Below are 25,410 nucleotides of genomic sequence, written 5' to 3' on the forward strand. Positions count from 1 at the left end.
ATTGTTTTTCAAGCCCGGGAGTGTCTTGGGACCAGAAAAATGGAATCTAATGTTTGGCAAAATTGATTCTGATTTTCACTCCCAAGAACGAACCGGGTACCAAAGCTGGTCTGGAGATTGGTTTGGAGAAACATGGGTAACCATGTTTCTCAATCCCAAGATCAATTTTAGGGCAACCTGGTCCGTGAAATCCCGATAAAATATTTAGGCTTCACTAGGGAAAAAAATAGTTCAGCCGCAAGGAGGAAGGCCGCTGCACTAGGGAAAAATACAGTTCAATAGCAAGGAGGAAGAGCATCTCCAGTTCAGCCGCTAGGAGGAAGGCCACTGCACTAGGGAAAAATACAGTACAACTTCAAGGAAGAAGAGCATCTTAGGTATTCTTCTTCTTCTTCTTCTTCGTTCTTCTTTGTTCTTCTTCTGCTTCTACTTCTTCGTTCTTCTTCGTTCTTCTTCTGCTTCTACTTCTTCTTTTATAAATTCGTTTCTGCCCTTCATTATTATTTTTAGATTTGTATTTTCCCTTTTTTTAGTAGCCCTGCGTTTCAACTCCCCTGGCAGGTAGCCCTTGTTTTCCCACGATTTTCTGTAGCTCTGTATCAATGGATCTTTGTGTGTGTATGAGTTTTGTTTGTTTAGCCCTTGATTTACATTTTTTTGTTGTGAAATTTTGGAGCTGTAAACTATAAAATAGTTCTTTGAAGTCTCAAACCGAACCATCACACCCATTATTTAACGGCTTTAGATCTCAAGTTTGGGTTTCAGAACAATTTTATAATGCTATTACCTCTGTTTGTTGTGAAATCACTTTTCTTTTTGGTAAAGGGGATTGTGAAATCACTTTTCAGAACCTATTATCTTTGTTAGGATTACCCTACTTCTGTATTGCAATTTTGGTTTATAAAAATAGAAAATATTAGCCTGTACAGAGATATATTTATCTTAGAAAAAAGATGGACCCCATTAATTTAAGGTTCAGGTTTATCTTGGCCCTTGATGGCCCTGGTAGTCAAAATGGAAACCCACCTCATAGCTGTAACTTGTGAGAAGATATAAAAATTCTGCTTTTGATTAACTTAAAAATAATTGAAATAATCTTCTGGAAGATTCAGCATTTATCATTTATGTCACGTGAAAGCAGAGAAAAAGCAAGGAAGGGAAGGGGGGGGAGGGAGGGGAAGGAAAGAAGGGGACAATAATTCAATATTCAATTTGATAATTTCAAATTCCGTACACTTCCATTAAAAAAAAAAAAAGGGGCAGAAATATACAATATGAGAAAGTATTGATAATAATGAAACATGGAAGTCAAGTTTTGTGCACCTGAATGTCTTGTATTGCACAGTATGGTCTGTAATTTCACAAGTTTTGTGCACATGAATGTCTTGTATTGCACAGTATGCTCTATAATTTCACACTTTTCAAGTTTGAATAAACTCTGTTTCTTCCTCCATGGCATTAGATTATTATCTCAGCCAATAAAAGCCACCTGTCAAAACCAAAAAAGAAGTTATATGCATTCCTGAATTGCATTATCAAGCAGCATAATATATTCCTCAATTCTTCGCTAGTTCTGTTACAATGTTTTGTATCCCAAGTTTTCAGCCAGGGGACCAACTTATATTCAGTAAGGGCAATGGCTATACCTCCCAAGTGCATTGTTGGTTTTCTTTCAAACTATACTACTTGATTCTTCTAAGTGAACTGATCCAAATAAAATGCTGAGTATTGGAAAGAAGGAGGGGGAGTTTGTAAGGCAAGTGATGTTTATGGGTTTGGAGTAGTTTTATTGGAGCTTTTGAGTGGAAGGAGATGTGAAGAAGTGTTAGTTGTTGAGTGAGCATTGTCCTTGATTAGGGCTATAAGACTTGTTGAGGTTTTTGAACAACTATAGCCTTAAACTCATGATATCCTATTGTTTTTATAATTTCTATATTTTCTTAACATTGTCAGGTCAGAGATGGCTAATAACTCAGTCACTGCAAATTGGACCACAATGGAGGTCAATGAATTTGTGAACCTCATGGTTGACAATGTTAAAAAGGGAAACAAGACCAATTCTACTTTTAACAAGTCTGGTTGGAATGATATCAAAGTCCGTCTAGAGGCTACCGTAGGTCGTCCATTCACCAGGGAGCAATTACGCAATAAGATGTGTAAGATGCGTACAGACTACAGCAATTTCAAGAAATTACTAGACACTACGGGTTTTGGGTGGAATCCAATCACCAAAACGGCCACAGCTGACAACGAAACCGTATGGGCAATGGCTATACAGGTAAACAACAACATTAATATGTGATCATTTCTATATTTATAACTGATGAGTCTAATGTGTTATCATAAACTATTCAGGCAAACCCAAAGTGGGCCAAATTCAAGAAGAATGGATTACCACACTGGCCTGAGTTGCAGGTGATCTTTGGGGATTCATATGCACGTGGGGATGGTAGCGACTGCAACACTAATGATATTATCGATATGACTCTGACCGAAGATCCTGCAAATGATGGTCAACAGACACCTGATCCTTTAACACCTGTGGGCCTAGGTTTTGATGATATAGATGAGACAGAGGATTATCGTCCTGCCAAACACAAGCTTGATAAGACACCCACTGGCCGTAGGAAGAGGAGTTTAACTGCAGATATGTCCAACTCATTCAGGACTTTGGACAAGTTTTGTGCTTGGAGGATGGGGCAGGGTTTAAATGCTGAAGTTACATCTCCACCACGATCCAACCAACCTACTGGAAGTGCCCACAGTGGAGTTGATAGTCAACCAACTGTTGTTGACCATAGTGTAGTTGGTTGTCAAGCTTTGCTGGATTCAATGCCAGACTTGTCAAGGGAATTGTACTTCAAGGCTATCCATCGTATGTGGGACGACCCAAACTGGAGGATGTCATTCTGTGCAACGCTTCCTGAGAGAAGGCAGTGGTTTCTTGAAATGTTAGATGATTGATCTTCAGTCCAAAAAACTTGTTGCTGTTTTGATGTGTTTGTTTTGTTTTTTGTTTTTGTTTTTGTGTTTGTTAGGAAAAACAATCTTGTGTTTTTATGTGTTGGTGAATGGTTATGTTAAACCATTTCTATATTTTAAGTTTTGAAGGATGAAGTTTTGTTTGTTTTGATCAACAATTTAGGATGGATTTCCATTCTATATGTTTATTTTCTATTGTTTTTCCATGTTGATGATGTAGTCCTATAATTGATTGTTTTACTTATGTAATTGGCTGAAAAATAGTTGATTGTTTCATACATTTTGATTGTTGTCATACATTTTGCAGTTATGGCATCCAATGATGATGATGATGATATGATCATCACTATGTATGTGACATTATTGGCCGCAGCGTCACTCAATACTAGAGAACCATGTAGGGATAGTATCTTTCGGGGGTCAATGATGGTAAATGAGATATTGAATGGCCATTCTGATAGATGTTACCAAGAATATCAGATGGAACGACATGTATTCGTTAACCTATGTAGTTTAATGGTTAATAGGGGTTGGTTGAATGATACTCGGTATATTAGGGTAGATGAACAGATAGCAATGTTTTTGTTCACAGTAGGAAAGGGAGCAAGTAATAGAGATGTGCAAGAGAGATTTCAGCATTCTGGCGAAACAATTAGCCGAATTTTCAACATGGTATTGCTAGCTATGCGTAAATTAGCTAAGGAAAGAATCAGGCCACCAAGATTCAATCGAATCCCTATTGAGATTGAAGCAAACCCAAAATACTATCCGTATTTCAAGGTAATCAAAATTGAATGTTTCAATTACATATTCAACTATGTATATTTGCTTACTTAGCTAAATTAATAATGATTTATGTCTATAGGATTGCATTGGTGCCATCGATGGCACTCATATCCATGCTATTGTACCGATGGAAGATCAAACACGATATCGAAATCGGAAAGGAATTACAACACAAAATGTCATGTGTGCTTGTTCTTTTGACATGCGCTTCACATTTGTGAATGTTGGCTGGGAAGGTAGTGCCAATGATTGTCGGGTCTTTGAATCAGCAAGAAGTAATCCAAGTTTAACTTCCCTCATCCACCTCCAGGTGACTATTTATACAGTTAAAGGGTAAATAGAATATTTTGATGCATATTATATATCACTTTAATTGTAATTTTGTTTGGTAGGCAAATATTACGTTGTAGACTCTGGTTATGCGAATCAAACAGGATATTTGACACCGTTCAGAGGTGAGAGATATCATCTTCCAGATTATAGAGGTGCGGGAAGAACTCCAAGAACAGCTAGAGAATTGTTCAACTACAGGCATTCCTCTTTGAGGAATGTCATTGAACGTACATTTGGAGTTCTCAAAAACAAATTCTTGCTTTTAAGACAGATGCATCATTTTTTTGTGAAGACCCAAGGAAACATTGTCATTGCATGTTGTGGTTTGCATAACTACATTAGAGATGAACAAAAATTAGATAAAGATTTTTCCAAACTTGGTGGAGATGAAGTTGAACCAGATCCTGATGAGTTAAACCCACCTCCTGAAGAGTATAATGGACCCTCATCATTGAGTCAAAGGGAACAAGCCAGACAGATGAACGATATTAGGAACCGACTTACAAACGTGTTGGCTAGAAAACACCGGCTTGCTCCAATTTAAGTGGTTGTTATTTAATTACTATCATTAATGGACACAGTCTGTAATATTTGAAATTCAGTTGACTTTGATTTCTAATCTTTATGATGTAATATTTTAATTATTAGGAGACTAGTGATATAAAACTTTAAATTTTTGTTACTGTTTATTAAGGAGTCAAATGGATATTGATGAAATTGGTGATGTAAAATATATTGACATTTATATAAATATGGGCAATAGTATTAAATTAGGAGACTGACTGGTGAGGAAAAACATAGTGGCATTTATGTAAATAATGAAAATAGTTTTAAATTTCTGTCCCAGACCATGTTTTACCAAACACCATTTGGTTTAGGAATGATCCCGAGAACAGTTTAAGAACAGGTTTACCAAACGCCCAACAGTAGGACAAAAATGATCTTTCAAAGAAGAAACAGAAAAAGATCATTTTATCGAAGAAAGCCGTTCTCAGAACGGAATCGTTACCAAACGCGCACTAAGCCAAACATAATTTGACGTTTTTTTGTTCTTAAAGAAAGGAAAAACAGTTCAAAACGATGTTCAGACGTTTACAAACGTAGCCTAAGAGTATAGTTCGACTGTTGAACTGAGTAAGCATTGTAAATTTATTCGCATCTAACAGTACAAAACAAGTTCTAAAAAAAATAGACGGATTTATGTGTACGTGGCAATGTATATTGGGCCCAAACTTGTAGGATATGACCATGTTATCAATCAATTATAGGATCTTTATTTGAAGAGAAGGATTAATTGAAAAAAGAAACGCAAGTAAGGGATCCTCGTTTCTCTTCATACCTGGTTAGCCTCGCCAATGGAGATTCTTGCAGAAAGGGGGAAGATGAAGAGAAACGAGGGTTTTGAGGAGAGGAGGATGGAATATGGGAGAATTCGGGATGGGTTTTGTCAAAGGAGAAGGTGAGAGAGGAAGATAGGTGAATATGGGTTAAAACCCTCATTTCAAATGTATGACCGTTGGATGTAAACCTCCCCAGGTGGAAGGATCTTAGGGGGGTGCTACACGGTTCAGCTCCCACCACGGCTAGACAGGAGTCAGATCCATCTCTCATGCAGTTCTTGAGATAGCGTGTGCACTTTGTCCTAAAAAAGTAAATGGGAGAACAAAAATAATTTTTAGAGATCATTTTTTGAAAAAAAAGAAGTTTGCCACATTGCTTACGGATCTTTATCTCCTCTAGCTAGGGCTATAAACGGATCGGGTTCGGCTCGGATAGTGCTATATCTGTATTCGCATCCGATTAGCTATTTGACGAATTCGGATAGTGCTAAACGGATACGGATCGGATATTTTATCCGTTTACATGTAAATATAGTTTTTCAGATAGCTATAGCCTATCCGTATCCGCATCCATTTAGCTTTCGGACAGATTCGAATAATACCAAATGGATACGGACATGGATACGAAAATGAATTTCAGCTATTCATTTACACCCCTACCTCCAGCTCCCTATCCAACCCAATTCCTCAGTTCCTCTAAAAGGGGGCCTGAAATGACGACCCTACCCCTGTCCAAGCACTCTGCCCAGGTGGGGTTCACCACCCCCTATTAGAGGAACTGGGAACTGGGATAGGCAAGGAACTGGAGGAAATAATTTTCATAGTGGCCTATGTGAGAAAGAATCTCACGCGAGTTGATGTACAAAAAAATGGTATCATTTATACGGAATTTGCATTTTCAAAATAATTGAAGGGAAAAGAACATTAACCGGTGGTGTGTGGGCGTGTACTTGCGTCTAGACATAGCCTGGCGCAAAAAGACCACCGCACCCCTTTGGAAAGGCATCAAAAGAAAATATAGTAAAGGTGCGACAGTCTTTTCACACCAAACTGAGTCTGGACGCAGATACATGCCTAATCACACACCCCCACTGGGCATCAGTTAACATTCAAAATCCCATTATTGAAATAAAAAATTAAGGGGAAATTTCACAGACACCCCATAAAAGTATCCAGTATATCTGAAACTTACTATATTTGGTCAAAAAGGCATAGACTATCCTTATTTTATGAAGATATATGAACTTAGTCCACTCCGTTAGCCTTTTAGGGTTAAGTTGCCGTTAGTTTTATCATAATAATAAATTTACCCTTACCATAGGTGAATTTCCCATAATACCCTTAAGGGTAAAACCCCAAAGAACAACCATTCTCTTCATCGTCTTCCAAGGTCCGAAGGCGGAAGAAGCAAGAACAGGGAAGGGGCTTTGCAAGGCACCATTTGTGCTTTGATTTCGCGGAAGGATGTGTCTGAGAGAAGGAGACTCAGAGAGAAGAGATTTCATTTTTCAGAGCAATCGAAGCTCGGTTTCTAGGGTTCCGTTCATTTTCCAGCCACTTCGGATGGTTTTGATCTGATCGCAGTACTCTCTCTCAAGAAAGAAGTTCTTGCAAATACATCGTAAAAATTTGATTCGAAAGATACTAATCGATAAGGGGTTGCGCAAACCAAATCTGGAACTACTGCTGTCTTCTGTGTAACTGCCTGAGTCTTTTCAGAGATATAACTATCTTTCGGTTGTTGATGTTTAGTGTTATTAGAGTTTGTAATCAGTGGAGAACCGAGTCAGTTTCCTCCACCTGAAATTTCAGCCTCATCCGTTGTCGTGGGAAGGAGTTCTCATCTTCGAACTCCATCTGTTCTACTGCCCCTGTTTTGAACTTTTGATCGAAGGTTGAAGACAACCTTATTCAGGTTTATGTTAAAAGAGGATTTATCTTTTTTTATTTTTTTTCCCTTACCAATAGACTACTTTCTCCTTCTCCTTCTTCAAGGGTAAAAAACCAACAATGTTAAGTTTAATTCTGCAAGGCTTACACTACTTCATCTTCCATTTTGGGGGGGGGAAAATGCTTGAGGAACTCTAAATTGGGATCTCTCGACAATGTATTTTCTTTCTCAAATGATGATTTCCACCAAGGATCAGCTTAGTTTTTCAACCTCTTTACATGGACAACTCAGACAGAACAATAACAATCATAAGATGAAGATTGGACCCAAAAGAATGGGGGCAATTCGGGCTCTGCCTTTGAGGTGATGAACAGATGGTTCACCTGAAACTCAAATCTCTTGCTACAAGAATGACTTTCTTTTATTCTTCAGGCCTTTTTGCTTGAGTGGGCTGCCTAAGAATTACCTCCTGATACCAACTGGTGTTGCCTCCACAGAGGCAGTTCTAGGAAACGTCGGAGAACAGAGCTTGAAGAAAGCTGTTCTTCACGCTCCAACGGGAAGAATATGGTATTTCCTAATAAATTTTAGGGTAAAGGACACGTATCCCCTAGAATGCACCTAATATTTCTCATACACCCCTAAGTGGCTCAATATTCCACATACCACTCCTGCTTTACATCCCAAATGCCATTTAAGTCCACACCAGGTATTAAATGCAATAAAATGACCAAATTACCCTTTCTTCTATTTTTTATAAAATTTGAAAAGATCTAATTGCCTTGACCTATTTGCTAAAATTTGAAAATATCAAAATGCCCTTATCTTCCCCAAATCATTATCTTCTTTACCTACCCAATACCACCACCATCACCACCACCACCACCACCACCACCCACCACCCACCACCCACCATTAACACCATCACCACCGTGAAGCCCCACTTTCACGCCTCCCGTCTCCACGCCTGTCTTGATGTTCCAATCACTGCAATTTCTTTTCAGATTGCACGCAACGCTCTATGGCCCAAGTCTTGGGGCCCACGGCCATCTGACCCTGAGAAGGCTCTGCGCGAAGCTCGAAATGCACTGAAGAAGGCACCCATCTTGATCCCTCTCTTCTACATCCCTTGCAACCCCTCTTTGGCTGGAAACCCTATCTTCTCCATCGACGAGAATCGAATATTCTGTTGCTGATCGGATTTATCTGATTTCTTCGAGCTGGAGTCTCTGCTCCGATGGGACAACGATCCCTGCGTCCTCAAAAAGCGGCGCTCGGTCAGTGAGAAGACAACAGTTTCGTTATCATTTTCATCTAATTACTCCCGCAGAAGCTTAGATTCCGGGGGCGCCGCTGGGAGCAGAACACCCAAATGGGTTGAGTTCTGGAGTGATGCAACCATCGATAGAAGGCGGAGGAATTCGTCATCTCTATCGTCTTCTCTATCTTCCGATCAATACTATGAGATTCCTCGGCCAACATTTCGGGGAAAATTGTCGAAATGGGTTGAAGTGTATTTAGAGCGGATCGGAACAATCTTGAGGGAAGGTGGTTGGAATGAAATAGATGTAGTGGAAATCGTACAGGTATCAGCATCTAGTTTTTTCGAAAGGGACGTGATTTTGTTAGATAATCAAGCAGTCTTGGATGCTCTGCTACTCAAGGTAGAGCGATTCTCCGACTCTTTGAGAAAAGCAGGGTGGAGCTCTGAAGACATCACTGATGCTCTGCGTTTTGATTTTCGATCGGAAAAAGAACTACCCCACATATCAAAACCCCTCGTGTATTCGTGTTTGATTTGCTCTTTCTGGGTAAAAATGAGGAAAATCGGGAAACGCATTGTAAAGAATCTTGATTAAGGAAACACAGATTACCATTTCAAAAATTTAAATATAAAACTCAGTTTGTTTCAGGTAGGCTTCCTCGATATCCCCATGAGACGTGTCACGTGAGTTGATCTACTCATCCACCACTGCAATTGCAACTCGCAAACCAATTTGAATCGAAATCTCTGCTTTTTAGAGAAGACCCCACCACCTTCAGAAAATTTCAAATAGAGAAAGGAGTTGGACAGAGATGCTGCAACTTGGAGTGATGAGTAGCTGCGAGAGGTGGAGGAAGTAGAGGAGGGGAGGAGAGATGGTGAGGTGGGGCTTCACGGTGGGATGGTGATGGTGTTAATGGTTGGTGGTGGTAGGTATGTAAAAGAAGATGATTTGGGGAAGATGAGGGTATTTTGGTCTTTTTAAATTTTAACAAATGTGTTAGGACAATTAGGTCTTTTCAAAGATTAGAAAAGATAGAAGAAATGGTAGTTTGATTATGTTATAGCATTTAATACCTAATGTGGACTTAAATGGCATTTGGAGTGTAGAGCAAGGGTGATACGTGGAATATTGAGGGATGGTACGTGAAATATTGAGCTGCTTAGGGGGGTACGAAGAATATTGGGTGCATTCTAGGGGGTACGTGTATTTTACCCTAAATTTTACCTAAAAATTACTACAGGATAAAATAATCATTTTAAACTTTAGATGATACTAGGAGGGTAAAATCGATATTTCATCTTGGAGGTCACTTTGCTTAACGTTAAGGGAAAGTTTGATATTTTGACCAAATATGGTAAGTTTCAGATATATTGGATACTTTTAGGGGTGTTCGTGAAATTTTCCCAAAAATTAAAAAACATGCGTGAGATCCTCACTTTTTTGTGAGGGGGCAAAAGAATTCATTCATACACTATCTCTACCAGCGAATTTTTTGCACATTATTTATTTACTTATAATAAAGGAAAAAGAATTCTGTTGATGAGCTGCCTATAGATATGGAAGCAAAAATAACCACCTTGCCCCCAATGAAATTTGAAAATACTGTCCCATGATTCTTCCACTCGTACTCCCCCAATATGCGCAGGGGCAACGCTCCCCATAGGAAACACTTTCCCTTACAATAAATATCTAATCGAAGGGTGGGAGCAAAAAAATCTAAAAAGCTAACAAAATCTCCAAGCTATGGAGAAAAATCTAAAGATAATGTTCTAAGTAGAATTCTTAATAGAATTTATTTGTAACTTTTCTTTCGGTGATGAGTTGGATGACTGTGAAATTATAACAGAGCTTTCTTCCTTTGTAGGCGCCACGGTGACTACCACATCGCTAATCTCAATCTTATCACCTTTCATGTTTCCAAGCTGCGGGACCACCTGCGCTGTCAAATGGAATTATGGAAGGAATGGAAACAATCCAATCATCACAGAGATATATAGTATTCAAAGGAAGACCAATCGGTGTTGCAGAACCTCACTGCCGTCCGATTTGGATCTGCCGGCGATTTTTGGTGACCGGAGTTCAGACATTCATGCATTGTGAGTTTAATCATTAACGAAAATATCTTATTTGGAATAGTTTTTACGATCGACCGGCGAAAATGTCGCTTACCTGATCTTCCGATTCATCGCACGGCTGCCGTGACCGTCTTTTGTTACATTCCTTCGTTCCAGCGTCATAGGTCACATTTGGATGCAAAACAGAACCTTGATCTGCGCCTACATGAATGAAATCGTTTCGTTACAAATGGCAATCTGAATTGAAGGTATCGAAGAAAAGTAAATCGAGATGGGATTTTTTTTTTTTTCCCTGGAAAATGAACGAAGAGAAAATGAATGAGATGTCTACCTGGGAAATACACTCGTTTTCTTTTGCTATTTTTATGGATTTGCAGATCGCGTGTTGAGTCAGATCTGTCGGGAAGATAACGGTCGAGGGGAAGATGAAGAGAAGAGGTATACGTTAGGCCGCCATTCTCCAACACTGTATGAACAAACATGGCTTCTATGGAGTTTAGGAAGTTAAAGTGCTTCTCGTTCGTCCATAAACCTTCAAGATCGCACGCCTCCTTCCTCTCCATGAACACCGGAAAACCACTTTTGAAGATATTGAGGCGGAAGAAAACCACTTAAGGGATTCTTGGAGAATGGAGAAGTTAATGTTTTTCAGGTTTCGAAGCGGTTTTGTTTTGAGCTTTTCCGGTTTATAAAAAGGCTGTCTACGGTGGTTTTCTTTAGTCCCCCGCTGGACCTTTTAGTTGAGTCATGGAGGAAATATCTTCGAGGGTTGAGAACTTATGATTATATATGTCAGCTGTCTACTGCGATTTCTGAAGATTCCGTGCGAGAGACGTTGGATTGGAATCGTATTTCTGCTCATCTAAGTAAAAGAAGGGATACCTGGAATCTTCCGCTGTACCTAATTGGTCCATTGTTCCAGGATTTTGAGAGATATTTTGGACTGAAGATCGGCAAAGAGAGAATCAGTCAAACGAAGATTCCAAATTCTAGCGATGTAGTGGGTTCCAACGTAGGGCCCACGAGTGTGAACTATCCAACTGTATACACGACGAATTTGATATAGTGCGTCTAGGAATCAAATGTAATGGTGGTAGGTGGGCCATTGTGGGACCCACCAATTAGCCAGCCCCAGTGGTTAACATGGGCCCAGCATTGACAGCTGGACACTAATGGTTTTGAAAGAAGATATTTTATGGCAAAACCAACTCATCCAAGTCGGATTTTTCTTTAGAGCTTTGATGGGGCGAATCAGTAAATGACTTTTTTTTTTCTCTAAATTTACGACGGTGAGAACAACTTTGCCTAGCGCAGTTGGTGGAAGCGAGGAACGTAACAGCCCTCTCTATCGCGAGGTCTTGGGTTCAACCCTCCTAATTCTCATGTCCCCTCCCTATCTTCTTTTTTTTTTCCAAAAAAAAGGAGCTTATATTATAACTTAACAGTAGGGTAAGAGTCAATACAAATGGAAATCTCCATAGGAAAAGCAACCATAGATGCCAAGAAGTCAGCACATTCGTTCACCTCTCGAACCTGATGCGAAAAAGAACAGCTAGTGAAAGAATCCCGAAGCCTCCAAATATCCTCAATCAGCCATCTAACCTCCCACGAAATATGGTAGGTACCCACAATCATCTGAATGGGCAGTAAAGAATCAGATTGAACCTGAACACGCGTCAGGTTGAGGGCAAAAGCCTTCAAGAGAGCGGCTTTGATGGCCTGTAACTCCATGTGAATAATGCTAACATCACGTGCACCACCAGCCACAGCAAGCAAAGGACGACCCCAGTGATCACGTCCAATCACACCATAGCCACCCCGTTCACCTTTAACTAACCCATCACAATTAAGGGCAGCCCAACCCAGTGGAGGGGGAGACCAAACATGAAAGCTAGCTTTAGGGTGCACAAAGGACATGTCAATGCCCCACTCACGAAAGAACAGCCGGCTCCACATGGTGTCAGGGCACTGCTTGCCAAAGTTCATGAAGGCGCCTCGAGTGTCTGAAATGATACACCAAAGAACAAAGAGTGCTGGATTGCAGCGGTTCAAAAAAACCCTTGCATTCCTCTCTTGCCACAGTCGATAAACTGTAGCCGTGAAGCTGAACCTTCAGACCCTGCTTGCAACCGAAGAACCAATAAAATGGGAACCCAACCATTGAAGTTCCTCATTCCAGGATCCCAAAGGACACCTACTAAAGCCATTCATGCGAAGGACCTCCCTCCAAACACCGGCCGAGAAAGAACACTGAAAAAGGAGATGGTCCAAACAATCCACACCGTCTTGACAAAGCACACATGAAGTGTCAACCAACATACCCCACTGAGTGAGCAAACATCGGGTTGTCAACCTCCCCAAGCACGCCAACCATGCAATAAAGGAGAAACGTGGCTGAGAGGAAGGAAACCAAACCAAATCACACCAATCCATTCTATCACCACGGCTACGAATAGCGTCCCAGGCCGAACGAAGAGAGAACAACCCATTAGCCGTTGGGGTCCAAACCATCGAATCCTCTTGAAGCTTAGAATGCACCTTGGTACCTATCACCTCTTCCCATCGATCAGCAATCACAGGATCAACATTAGGGTTCACCCAAGTGTGCCCATCAAGCAACAACCTATCAACACGGTCAAACATGTCACGACCAAGTGCCTTAGCCAATAGGATACCCCGACCACCAAGCGTGCCTGCCGGAAGCCATAGATCAGTCCAAAGAAGGGTCCCACCACCATCCTTAATCAAATACCGAACACAGCCAACTGCAGCCTCACGAGTGTGGAGGATCTCACGAAAAGAGGAAGAGCACATGGAAGGGTTAGAAGTGACCAAATGGAATGGCGTCTTAACCACCTGTGCCGCACAAAAATACCCCAACAAGACTCCCTTCTGGATGCCACACTCCAGACATGCCGCATCAGGGCAGCAGTATTCAAATCACGCAGCCGACGTAACCCCAAACCACCCTCCTCCTTTGGACGGCATACTAGCTTTTTGTTTTTTTGGCAAAAAATTGGTCAATGAGACTGCACACAGGGGCATCAACATAGATGTAATTTTTGTTTAAGAGAGCAGGACACTAGACACTACGTCTAGACATAGAAGCCACATGCTCGGATAGCATTCTTTTTCCTTTTTCTTTGAAGGGATATTGTTTATTAAAACACCTTGAGGTGTCAAATAAATTATAAATTTACTTTCTTTGTCCATTTAGTATATACATAATTTTTTTCTAATGAGGATAATAGTGTCATTTCACACGTATATTCAAAAAAATGTTTATGACAATAACACATTTTGATAATGGCATAATGAGCCTCACCTTCAAATTATATTTGAAAACCTTTTTATTCCCCTATCTTGAAAAACTTTTGAGAATAAGACAAGGGGCAATTAAAAACAGGTGTCAAGTTATAAATACGCTTATGCACTCCTTTTTTGTAATATATAAATGAACATGAAGGTACTAAGTTGGTAAAGAGTATACCATGTGATAACCTGTATTGAACGTGTACCACATTTTAAGTAGGTTGCATATATTGGACATAAACCATTAAGCTGGGAAAAGAGCATAATCTTCATTTTCCTTGATTTATTTGAATCCAATTTTCAGTTTTTGTTGAAGCCTGTATTTTTTTTTTTTTGTGAAAAGAGACTTTATTGATGAGTGAGGCACAAGGCTTCATTTTCACAAAATTGATGAAGCCAAGGAGTGGAATTTGGCCATTATGTCACAACACTCAACGACAGGGCCTCCGTAGCCAAGGTGTGAACTATATGGTTAGCTTCCCTTGGAACATAGTGGAAATCACAGCACAAAAACTTGGTAGCAAGGAACTGAATACCCTGGATGATGGAGATGACTTGAAAAGAAGCATTCCCCCAATTATTCTTGAGGCAATGAATGATTTCACTCAAATCAGATTCAACTTCGATCCTTGGGATGTTCTTCTCCAGGGCTTAAATCAAACCAAATCTAACTGCAAGGGCCTCTCCCATGCTGACTTATGTGAAGGAAACTAGAGCTGAGAAAGCGAAATCTGAGCACTTTCGCTAGATTTGGCAATAACTCCAAGGCCTCCTCTCCCTGAGTCTGCATCGAAAGTTGCGTCACAGTTAATTTTGCAATAGTTTGCCTCTAGGGTGATCCAGTGATGAGGTTCAGCTTGATGCGAGCTTCCTTGGTGGTCCACATGGTTTGTCGTTTGATTTGCCTTCTGAAATTCTTCGAAAGCATGTTGAGTCGCTTGAAAGACTTCTACTGGTGTCCAATTTCGCTTTTCGAAAAATGAGATCATTCTTGGCAGTCCATAAAAATCGCTAAATTTAGAAGCATAAGCTCAACGTTTCCCTCAACCTCCTTTTATTTGGGAAAGGAATGCGATCCCATGCTTTAAGCCATTAGTGGATTTTTGGACTTTTTTGATTTGGCACAATGAAGGATAAGGGGCTTCCAAACCAGGTAGCATTTACGAACGGCATTCGAGGAAAATATGATCACTGGTTTCCATAGGCCATCCACACTTGGCACAAGCTGGATCAAACGAAATTTGGCGGGTAGCAAGACCTTGGCCTGATGGGAGGCCCTACGCGCAAGGAGACCGGATCATGTCCTTGTACATGTACCGTCCAATGCTCTCCAGGTCCAGTCACATGGAATCCCCTATGGGCCCCATAGGCGGAGTGGAATCTATGTGACTGGCTCTGAAGAGTATTGGATGGTACTTGTACAGGGACATGATCCACGCTCTGAGTGTCCGACTAATTCTAATAGGTTAAAGAATTGGCCATAATCAAATGAAATCTACCCTAACACTAGAGTTTGGAAGGGGGGATCGATTGAGTCGGACCAACCTTGACCAATTCTAACCCAAATCGATCGATTCAATTCCAATTTTTCGAATCCATGATCCCAAACCTAGGTCATGATGCCCACACAAATTTACTACTGTCCTACCATTTGAGGGTTTAGCTAAACATTTCCATCATTGGATGAATTAGGTGTCTTGGTTGCATGTTAATTTTAGCGACTCATGTCAACTATATGTGTCACTGTATATGTCACTACTTGTATCTTTTATGTTGAATTAAAAAAAAAAATAAAATGGGAGAGTGTTCTCTGCGTTGGACGTAGGGGCAACGCAATGTGTGACAGTCAATGAGAGCTCGTGCGCTGGCACATAAGGGGGCGGAATTTCCATCATTCATGGGGGCACGTCGATCATTTCCATCGCCATGTGTCTAGGCGTGGCCCTACGTCCCACACAGAGAACATTTCTCCTAAAAAAATTATCTTATATGATTCAAATGTTCTCAATGGGGAAACAAAATTAATTATTAGAATACTTCCTACAATTTTATTTTATCACATGCCAAAGTACAATTGGGTTGAACCTTGATACACAAATAAAGATTATTGTGAATGACACATGCCGCATAAAGTAATAGGATCCACTCTACCAAAAAAAAAAAAAATTGGATCCACCAAGTCATCACATGGTAGATATATTGCTCTATTCCTTCACAAGTTGTAAAGGAATAATGTTTCCTATTGTTGCCAACTATTTATGGAATTCTTACAAAAAAAAAAAAAAAAAACTATTTATGGAATTATGAATTTGCTAAAGAGAATACCTATAATTTGAAGGAGAGAGAGAGAAACATGTTCTTGCTTAATATAGGGAAAATATAATAACTGTAATTAACTATTTTACGAAGCTCTAATAGTTATAATAATTATCTTATGATGTTGTAATCTAATATTAGTTAGTGATGTGTCATAAAATCCCCCAACCAACCAAAAGCTACCACGTAAACGTACTGGGACTGAATCCGAAGCTGAGGCCGAGACCGAGCACTAAAGCCGAGGCCGAGCACTGAAGCCGAGGCCGAGGCCGAGAACTAAAGCCGAGGCCGAGCACTGAAGCCGAGGCCGAGGCCGAGAACTGAAGCCGAGGCCGAGCACTGAAGCCGAAGCCGAAGCCGAGGCCGAGGCCGAGCTCGCACAAGTCAGCCAGGGCCGAGGCCGAGAACTGAAGCCGAGGCCGAGGCCGAGCACTGAAGCCGAGGCCGAGGCCGAGCATTGAAGCTGAGGCCGAGACCGAGCACTAAAGCCGAGACCGAGCACTGAAGCCGAAGCCGAGGCCGAGCTCACACAAGTCAACCGGGGCTGAGGCCGAGCTCACACAAGTCAGCCATAAACTCCTGACCGAGCATACACAGGACATCCTAGGCCGAGCTGACTGCTGAGACCTACCTAACAGGCCGACCTCTCAGGCCGACCTCCCAGGCCGACCTCCTAGGCCGACCTCCGAGGCCGAGCCCTCCTCCATAGAGGCTACCATAGCGCCCCACCGGGGATCGCGGCCACACAAGCACATCCCGAGAATCACGGGATAAGGATCGAGCCACGATCCCAGCGTAATATGAAATCACAATTTACATGGACTCTTACCTTAATAAGAGTCCGACCCGAAAAATAGCTCTCCACTCCGCTCTACGCGAGAGAGCCTTCCAAAAGAAGGACTCCTACCATACTAGGACTCTCCCAACCGCCTCATCTCATCCTCACTCTATAAATACCCAGGTATGGAGCACCATTCATCATCTTGCTTTTGACTACACAGTTACGCTGTCGCGTTGAAGACCTGACTTGAGCATCGGAGAGTCCTAGGCCGGAGCCACACCGGCCCTCTTGCGCTCATTGCTTGGTTTTTGCAGGTTCATCCGCGGGCGAACCAAGTACCGGAGGTTTTCACACGCAACAGATTTGGCGCCGTCTGTGGGAACGACATCAACAAGCCTCGTCGTTTCTGCCCATTCCTAGAACAATAATAATGGTGCATACGAGGTCAGGGCAGCATGGCTCTACTTCCCGTACGGAGGAGCCGCAACCCGTTGTGCCGACGAGACGATCGCCGCCCCCCGAAGCCTCTCGGCAGGGGATAAACAGAAGACCCCCTAGGGCAGGTGGAGCGCAGCCCATCACGGGCACCATTCCACCTCCAGAGAGCGGGAATGGGGGAGGTGCACTAACCACGGCCGCGGCTAGCCGGGTACAGGCCGAGCCAAGTTTGGACGGGAATGTCCTACCTGCACCGCCACCCTTGCCGGAGAATTTGGACCCAGAAGCCCCGGCAAATAATCGGCAGGTTATGGATTTGCAGCTGCAGATGCTCCACACCAACGAGATGCTGCGCACCTTCATGAACCAGATGGCCCGAGGAGGGCTGATGGGCCAGCCGCTAGCCACGCCCCCTCCAGCTCCGGTGCGCGCTGAAAGAAACATGCAGCAAAATGGTGGCCGACGTAGGGCCGAGCCGAGTCGGGCTGCGTCCTCGCATCCGTCTCGTCAGAAGACTCCACCTCCGCGCCCCAGTAGAGGCGCTCGACGGGGTGAACAAGAACATCGCCAAAGCCCGCGAACAGGGCATGAAATCGAACCAGCCGGCTCTGTAGCAAGGAGGTCGGTATTTTCTGGACGGATCGGAGAGGACGAACCGCCAAGGATATTCCGAGAACAAAGGAAAGACCCGGTTGAAAGGCGCGCACCAAGGCATGGAGAGGGATCGCGTCATACTCCCCGGCGTCCGAGCTCACCTCCCCGAGAAGAACAACAGGGGAGTCCCCGAGGGTCCAACTTCCAAGAAGAAAGAAGAACAAGGAAAGATGGTGAGGACCGAGCTGACCAGAATGGCCGACCACAACGGGATGACCGACCCTATCTTCCACGGGCCGAGGAGCTGGTTGGCCGAGCACCTGAAACCGAGCTGGAGAAACGGCTACGAGACTTGGCCGAGCAGGTGGAGGGATTGAAGAAACAAGCGACCCCGGATGCCTACTCTTTGGTTGGGCGTCACCCTTATCCTCCCGAGATCATGACCGCGCCGCTACCACACGGTTTCAAACCTCCCCCGTTTGACAGGTATGACGGGACGACCGACCCGACAGATCACATCAACTACTTTAATGCGATGATGACCATGTACGGAGGAACCGAGATCGTTTCTTGCCGAGCCTTCCCTGCATCCCTCAAGGGCGCGGCGACCTCATGGTTTTCCTGGTTGCCGCCGAATTCCATAAAAAGCTTCGCTCAACTCTGTCGAGCCTTTGTCACGCGCTTCCAGAGTAGCATGAAACATAAGAAGACCACGGTCAACCTCCTTAGCGTGAAGCAAAGGCCCGACGAGTCGATCCGAGCATTCGTCTCCCGCTTCAACAAGGAATCCTTAGATATCAAGGATTTGGATGAGGCCACGGCCCATACGGCTATGAGCAACGGATTGGCCGACATGGACCTTATCAAGGACTTGGCCCGTAAGCCGACAAGAAACCTGGCCGAGCTCTTGGAGAGGTGCAACGAGTTCGCGAATATGGCTGAGGTCCTCCAAGCCCGGAAGGGCAACGAAGGTCGTACCGACGAGAAAAGGCCGACAACAGACGACCAAAGAGAAGACAAAAGGCCAAGGACGGATCGCCGAGCTGACAGGTCGGATCGAGCTCGGAGCCCCGACTACACGCCATTGAATGCATCTCGCAAGGAGATCCTGATGCAAATACAAGATGGGGGGTACATCCGTCGACCCCGACCGATGCAAGCGGGGTCATCTCGGAATCCCAACAAATATTGCCAATTCCACAAGGACATCGGTCACGACACCGAAGATTGTTATCAGCTGAAAAGAGAAATCGAAGAGCTGATAAAAGCGGGCCACTTGAAGCGATATGTCAAAGGAGGCCGAGAAGATCGTGGAGGTCGGCGGCCTGATGACCGAGATCAAAGAAGAGCCGAGCCTAGGGCCGAAAACAGGCGAGTTGAAAGAGATGATGACAAGGTCCGAGCCGAGAATAAGGAGGACGGATCCGGGCCGAGCAATGACAAGGGAGCCCCCATATACACTATCCTCGGAGGGCCCGGGCAAGAAAGTACTCGAAAGGCTAAGGCAAACGCTCGCTTCGTCGGAGTAGCCGAGATGCCCGCCAAGAAACTCAAGCCGGCGGTGACGATCTCCTTCACAGCCGACCTCGAAGGTATAAGTTTACCTCATGACGATGCTTTAGTGGTGCGGTAGAAATTGCGAATGCAGACCGTACACCGTGTATTGGTCGATACCGGCGCATCCGTGGACCTTATGTCACCGGAAGCGCTCGACAATTTGGCTTCGGCGACGAGGCGCTCAAGCCCGAAGGCACCTCGCTTCACGGTTTCTCGGGAGCGGCCGCGACCATCAAGGGCTCGATCGATCTACTAGTCACAATTGGGCAAGCTCCATGCCAGGCAACGATCCAAGTCAAATTCATGGTGGTACGGTTGGTAGTGGCTTTCAACGCCATACTCGGCCGTCCTTCATTGACCGTCCTCCAAGCCATCATCTCCCCGACTCACTTGAAGATGAAGTTCCCCACCGAGAACGGTGTCGGCGAGGTCCGAGGCGACCAAAAGAAGGCACGAGAGTGCTACGCTACTTTCGTCAAGCAAAACAAGGGAAATGTTCGAGGAATGGCCATGTGCGTCGAGCATCTCCCAGAAGATCAGCGGGATGAGCTTATCGAGAGAAGAGGACGACCCGTGGAAGACCCGACCCCACTTCATCTCAAGCGCATCCCACAAGCAACAAGGAAAATTAGCACCAAATTGGGAAGGCCCGTACATAGTCTCCAAGCAAATTCGCCCTGGAACGTATCGCTTGCAGACTCCGGGGGGCAAGAAGGTGCCGAGACCGTGGAACTCGGAAAATTTGAAGAAGTTTTTTCAATAATTGAGCACGCGTGTATTCGGCTTCAGTTCCGACATTTGATTCAATAAAGTCTTTCTCCACCACTTAACGTATTTGCAAGCTCCCAAGTTAAAGTCGTAAGACCGGTCCTCATAGACCTGGCCGACCTCAAAGACCGACCCTCATATGTCGGTAGCCAAGTTGTAAGACCGGTCCTCATAGACCTGGCCGACCTCAAAGGCCGACCCTCATAGGTCGACAGCAAAGTCGTAAGACCGGTCCTCATAGACCAGGCCGACCTCAAAGACCGACACTCAAAGGATGGACGACAACCAAGTCATCGACAACCAAGTCGTAAGACCGGTCCTCATAGACCTGGCCGACCTCAAAGATTGACCCTCATAGGCCGGCAACCAAGTCGTAAGACCGGTCCTCATAGACCTGGCCGACCTCAAAGACCGACCCTCATAGGTCGGCAACCAAGTCGTAAGACCGGTCCTCATAGACCTGGCCGACCTCAAAGACCGACCCTCATAGGTCGGCAACCAAGTCGTAAGACCGGTCCTCATAGACCTGGCCGACCTCAAAGACCGACCCTCATAGGTCGGCAACCAAGTCATAAGACCAGCCCATAAAGACTGGCCGACGTCTGAACCAACAAGAGCAAACTCTCCCCATGGCCGAGCTGAACAACGTCTAAAACTAAACTAAGGCATTACGCTCAGCTATGGAGGAAGCTCGGCCACAACATCAAATGAAACAACATACACAAGGAAAATAAGGCTAAAATTGCCGAGCTAAAACAGTTGGACAAATTTTGAGAAATGAAATTTTCATTGATTAAAGAGCCGATCATCGCTGCACAATACATGAAGAGGCGCTCGGCCCTATACATACCAAAAAAAAAAAAAAAAAAAGAGAGAAGAAGAGGAAGAGTTCAGTGTGATTCAACGATCCAAATCAAAAGACGGTTCAAAATCCCGAGCATCATCATTACGCCGAGCATCGTGGCACGTAACACCCCAATCGATAGAACGATAACGTCAAATCGCCAAAGGAAAGCGCTCGGACTTAGCCTGCAAGTAACCATTAAGCGGACCGAAAGATGACACTCATCAAGGACGAGCCGAGCCTTGATGAGTGGGGGCCTGTGATGTGTCATAAAATCCCCAACCAACCAAAAGCTACCACGTAAACGCATGGGACTGAATCCGGCCGAGGCCGAGACCGAGCACTAAAGCCGAGGCCGAGCATCAAGCCGAGGCCGAGGCCGAGAACTAAAGCCGAGGCCGAGCATCAAGCCGAGGCCGAGGCCGAGAACAAGCCGAGGCCGAGCACAAGCCGGCCGGCCGAGGCCGAGGCCGAGCTCGCACAAGTCGCCCAGGCCGAGGCCGAGAATCAAGCCGAGGCCGAGGCCGAGCATCAAGCCGAGGCCGAGGCCGAGCATTGAAGCCGAGGCCGAGACCGAGCACTAAAGCCGAGACCGAGCACTGAAGCCGAAGCCGAGGCCGAGCTCACACAAGTCAACCGGGGCTGAGGCCGAGCTCACACAAGTCAGCCATAAACTCCTGACCGAGCATACACAGGACATCCTAGGCCGAGCTGACTGCTGAGACCTACCTAACAGGCCGACCTCTCAGGCCGACCTCCCAGGCCGACCTCCTAGGCCGACCTCCGAGGCCGAGCCCTCCTCCACAGAGGCTACCATAGCGCCCCACCGGGGATCGCGGGGCCACGTCAGCACATCCCGAGAATCACGGGATAAGGATCGAGCCACGATCCCAGCGTAATATGAAATCACAATTTACATGGACTCTTACCTTAATAAGAGTCCGACCCCGAAAATAGCTCTCCACTCCGCTCTACGCGAGAGAGCCTTCCAAAAGAAGGACTCCTACCATACTAGGACTCTCCCAACCGCCTCATCTCATCCTCACTCTATAAATACCCAGGTATGGAGCACCATTCATCATCTTGCTTTTGACTACACAGTTACGCTGTCGCGTTGAAGACCTGACTTGAGCATCGGAGAGTCCTAGGCCGGAGCCACACCGGCCCTCTTGCGCTCATTGCTTGGTTTTTGCAGGTTCATCCGCGGGCGAACCAAGTACCGGAGGTTTTCACACGCAACAGTTAGAATGCAATCCCTATCTGGAAAAGTAATCTTATTCTGACACCTTCATAAAAGAAAAAGAAAAAAAACCTCTGAGAAAAATAGAAGAAAGTCATCCAATTATTTATCTAGATTGGTGAAATAACAATTGTGGCCAACATTTAAGAAAAGCATGTACACAAGCTCCATTAAAAAAATTGAAAATGCCATCCTTCCCCGGGTCATATATTCACCAACCATTGCCTCCCATGAATCATACTTTGAAGTGGTCATACAAAAGAAAAAGAAAGAAAATTAGGGTAGAAACTAGGTTTACCAAATTTTGATTAAAAAAAAAAAGGTTTACCAATTAAAAGATTAAGAAAGAGGATGAGCTATCCCCAAAATTTTCCACACTTTTTTTTTTCCTAACCCTATTTTTGTCCAATTTTTGTTTTCATTTCGTTATCTAACATTTCACCTTTTTTATTTTATTTAATGCAAGAGTTGGTGACAAGAGTTTCTTTTTTTGGTAGAAAATAATAAATACATTCTTTAATCGTCCCCCATCCCTCTGAAAATTTTATATTGATAAAGAGTATTATATATGAAATTTCTAAAAAAATGTTTTTTTCTTGAGAAGAAAATTATCAAAGCCTTAAGAATTTTTTATTAGACTATCTCTTACAACTTCTATAACTAATAAATTTTGTCTCCCATAGTTTTTAGTTTTGCCTTTTCAGAGGAACAATTATGTTTTACTAGGAAAATTTTTCTTGGTAAATTTTACTTCATAAATGTAAATGTTAACTTTTTTTTCAATGCTTTTTCCCACAAAAAAATAAACATTGGAACACTTTTCAACATGTAAAATTTTACATGTCAATTTTTTTGAAGTGAAAATTTTACTTTTCAGGTAAAATTTTACACCGAAATAAATAGAGCCTTAGGAAAAAAGAATATTGCTTAGTCGTGTGGCTCCTACGTCCAAAAGCAGGAGTACGTGAAATTACCACCGAACCCCTCTTGAAAAAAAAAAAATTTCATCCATATTGATAACCCTATGCGCTCTCTAGTGCGACGGTTACACGGCCAAGCAACGATCTCTTGCCCATAAGTTTATTAAATGACCACAAATATTAAATTCTTCTCCTAACCGGCAACTTAATGCTTCTCATAGTTATTGAAAGTTAAAATAAATAATGTAGTAAAACAAATATAAAGTGCACTATCACACTAAAATTATGGGAAAAAGTAGGCTGCTAGGCTGTGTGGTGCCTACGGTAATCACAAGAATGGCAAAATGACTGGCCTACCTCCTATGAAATGAAATGTCCCATTCTTGTTGGATGCGTCCATGTGCGCTCTCATTGGCCGCGCTGGTGCAAGGATCATGCAGCTTGGCAAAGAAACTTTTTGTAAAATTATTTATTAATAAAGCTCATTAATTTACCCATCTATGTCCTCATGTAAACTTAATTGGCAATCCATAGCCACTGGGTTTCACACGATCCTTAGTTGCACCACTATCTATTCTAGTGGTAAATTTCAAATCAAAAGCATTGGGCTAAATAACATAGTTTATGTGTGATTTGGGAATAAGAATGAGCTCCTTCAATAAATGTCCATTTTGAAATGGTAGCAATATTGGGTAGACCCTCCTAATTGAGTAGATTTGACTAGGATCAGGATTGTCTCCAGGGAGGCGTGCGCCCAGGGTGCTGCTAGGGGGCATTTGGCGACTGAGTTGTGCCGCACACATCTCAGTGCACGCCTAGGGATGTATGTGGCACAGCTCAACGGCTGGCAGCACCCTGGGCATGCTGGGCTCCCTGGAGACGAGCTAAATTCATTTGATCATAAAAGACTCAAGTCTCTTTTTCTTTTACACTTTTTAGTTTTTTTCATTTGGAGTATAGAATTATCGTTTTACTCAATGGCCGTGAATCCAATCTTAAAGAATAATTGCTGGGGATTTATCTATGGTTTCATTGTTTGAATTTGATAAGGAAACATCTTTTCTGATTACCCTACCTAGACTGGAGGATCTTTATCGCCTATGATTCCCTGCCCGGTACGGTTCCTACTATTCCCTAACAAGGGGGGAGAAATGACCATTCCCCCTATCCGAACATAGGTGATAATTTTCCTAGACTGGAATGCTTCTAGTACCACACTCCTCATTTTCATTAGCCCCATTTGGTTGGAAGTGAATAAAAATGAATTGAAAAGGAATTATATAAGAAACTTTCAATAGGGTATTCGATTCAAAATAGAGTTTTTTTTTTTTTTAATTTATTGATATGTTGAATTGGGGTGTTCGGTTGAAAATAGAGTTTTTTCATTGATATGTTAAATTGGAAAGAAATTATATTTCCCTCTCACATAGGATTTTTTATTATTTTCTCTCTCATACTCTTATCATGTGGATCCCATGTGGATGATTCTGTTATCCGCACCTCTATTGGTGTGGTGTGCAAATGTTTTCTTCCTTTACATTGACGTTGTGGGGAGTCCTCTTCAAAAAATTTCATTAATATTTGAAAAAATTTCACGAACACCCCCTATAAGTATATCAAATATCACGGACACCCCAAACATTGTCAAAATATCAATCTTCCCCTGTTGTTAAGCACAGCTAGCACCCAAAGTTGAAATGTCTATTTTACCCACTTAGTTATTTAAATAAGGGTAAATGACATTTGAGGTACCTATTGTTTGAATAAAATACCCTTAAAGTACCCAACGTTTGTGAAATTATCTCTGAGATACCTATTTTAATATTTTCAATTATATCCTTAACCATTATTTTACACCACCATCACTAATGAGGCCGCAGCCACCACCACCGCCACCTACACCTGCTCTCACTCTCCCCTCCCCCACCCCCCACTATGCTCCCGTGTCTCACCATGCAGAAAGCC

The 25,410-nt window shown here is 43.3% G+C and overlaps 1 pseudogene; it reads left to right on the forward strand.

Moving 5' to 3' along the window:
• The first annotated feature begins 5,456 nt into the window (after positions 1 to 5,456).
• LOC122655092 lies at positions 5,457 to 9,191 on the forward strand (annotated as a pseudogene).
• The last annotated feature ends 16,219 nt before the right edge of the window (positions 9,192 to 25,410 follow it).

This window comes from Telopea speciosissima, chromosome 1, assembly GCF_018873765.1.
Source record: "Telopea speciosissima isolate NSW1024214 ecotype Mountain lineage chromosome 1, Tspe_v1, whole genome shotgun sequence".
Taxonomy (NCBI): Eukaryota; Viridiplantae; Streptophyta; class Magnoliopsida; order Proteales; family Proteaceae; genus Telopea; species Telopea speciosissima.